This window comes from Macrotis lagotis, chromosome 2 (assembly GCF_037893015.1).
Source record: "Macrotis lagotis isolate mMagLag1 chromosome 2, bilby.v1.9.chrom.fasta, whole genome shotgun sequence".
NCBI lineage: Eukaryota > Metazoa > Chordata > Mammalia > Peramelemorphia > Peramelidae > Macrotis > Macrotis lagotis.
This window is the reverse complement of record NC_133659.1, coordinates 59,605,737-59,608,174: the sequence shown is the minus strand read 5'-3', so window position 1 is coordinate 59,608,174 and position 2,438 is coordinate 59,605,737.

The window sequence follows — 2,438 nt, the reverse complement described above, 5'->3', positions numbered from 1 at the left end:
TATGCTTTTTCATTTTTTGGCCTTGTATTCCTCATGCATGTTGCCTGGCACAATTAATTGATACTCAATTGATAATTGGCACAGTAATAATAAATATTCTTTGGTCAATTTAAAGAAGTTATTGAGTCACAAAAATAGGAATGGGAAGTAGAAAGACCTAGATCCAGTCTATTATTATTTCCTATGAAAATTTAACTGATTTAAAGCAATTAAAAACAATAAGGAGGTCAAAGGAGCCTAGTACAATCATCTCAGCCAGCAAACAGGCTTCCTACCAAAGGAGAAGATGATAGCTGAGAGCAATATCAATTTGAAACAGAAACTTATTTACAAAATCTTGCGGGAGAAGCTGTAACATTTCATAAAACAAGAAGCTATTAGTGTTTATATCCCTTCCTGCTTCCCTTCTGAGAATGTAGTGCATTCCTGAGAAAGGAAAGAAACCTTTATGCTTGCCACAAGAGCTGTACCTTGGGTCTATTGACATCCTTCAAGATGGAAAGGAGTCCTTCAAATCTCCTTCTGATTTGTTGACTCTTTCACATTCTGCCATGTATAAATTTATATAACTGTCATATATCACTTATTATAGGATAGATTCTTTAGGAGTATGCAATATTACCAAATTTTCACCTTTGCATCTCTAGTTCCTGGGACCATATAAAAACTTAAAAATTCAAAAACAATTGAAGGTGGGAGAGACATTTGAAGTCATCTAGTCTAGTACCCTCAAAAAGAAAGTTATTAATAAATTTAATAATTCAATTCAATAGGTGAAAGCATGTCAGAAAGAGGGTTCCTAGTTTAGGAAGTGCCTTTTTGTGGCTTAAAGACTTCTCAGTAAATAATTTCTTATAACAGCTAATTGTTTAAATAAATTGGACCATAATCACTGATTAGATGATATTGGAGAAATAAAAGCTAGTGAACAATTCAGGAGAATGCTCTGAATTTGAAGAAGATTTGTTTGTGAATTAGAGTAGAGTTCTCAAACTTTTGACCTTAGGACTCATTTATACCTTTAAAATTATTTAATTTTACTGACCCACTCACCCAGATCTTTTGTTTACAGGGATTATACCTATCCATATTTACCATATTAAAATGAAGACATCTTAATGTTATGAAAATATTTTGACCTTGTGAATCTCTGAACGGGTCTTGAAGACCCCAGATTCCATGTTGAGAACTATTGGATTAGAAAAAGACAGAACTCCCCCCCGCCCCAAGTCTTCAGAACCAACTGGATCCTAAGGGAAGATGCAGCTAACTGTGTTCTAGGACTTAACCTTCTCAAGGTGGAGGAAGGAGAAAGGAAGAAAACAAGCATTAATATAGCACCTATGACTAGACCAAATTACTAAACACTTTACAAATGAGAATATGGATTGGGAGAGAGAACCCAGAGTTTACATGGGCTGAATTGATTTTCATCTAATTGAATTACATAGGAATAAAAAGAGGATGAATCTTATAGAAGGTTCATATATTATAGAAGAAAGTGTTATAAATCTCTTTCTCTCTTTATAAAAGAAAATCACTCCTTATCCTTGCTATATAAAGGAACTGAACATCTGAGAAATTAGGACCCCTCCCTCCAAGCAAATCTCTACAAAGGTATAAACATTTAAGCTGTGCACAAATGAGAGAATCTCTATGGTTCACTAATGGAAAAAGTATTTCCCAGATTTTCAGACACAGACCTGTTTTTTTTTTTTTTTTTAGGTTTTCTGCAAGGCAAATGGGGTTAAGTGGCTTGCCCAAGGCCACATAGCTAGGTAATTATTAAGTGTCTGAGACTGGATTTGAACCCAGGTACTCCTGACTCCAGGGCTGGTGCTTTATCCACTGCCACCTAGCTGCCCCCAGACCTGGTTTTTGATGTTCTGACCCATTCACAATCTCTCCTTCCATAAAAAATTTTTTTCCAAATTGTGACAATTCATTTTGAATTGGAAAAAAATATGGTCAGTGATAGTATGGAATGACAATTGCAATAGAAAATTAACTAAAATAATCTTTTGAGTTTTGGGAATACCTTGGATGATAAATGAAGAAATAATTCTGTTTTCCTTCTTTTCTTCCTCTTTATCCTTCTCCATCTTATTTTTGTCTTATTTTCCACTGACTTAATAGCACATCTTTCTTAGAACTAGCTTGCAGTTATAATGGAGTTCCTGATAGGAAATATGATATAAAAAAGGAAGCAAAAGAGGATGGAGAATTTGTTTTATAAATTAGGAACTGGCTTCTTTTCCAGTTTACAGTATCAGAATGAAAAATTCTCTCTAGCAGTCAGACTGAGCAGACCTCATCAGATTCTATTTCCTGTCATAATGATGATATGCCCCAGTGAACCCCATGTAAGTCAGTGACCCTCTCTGTATTATCTGCTGAAATTCCAGGCTAAATATGTTTTGCTCTGCAAATATCTATGA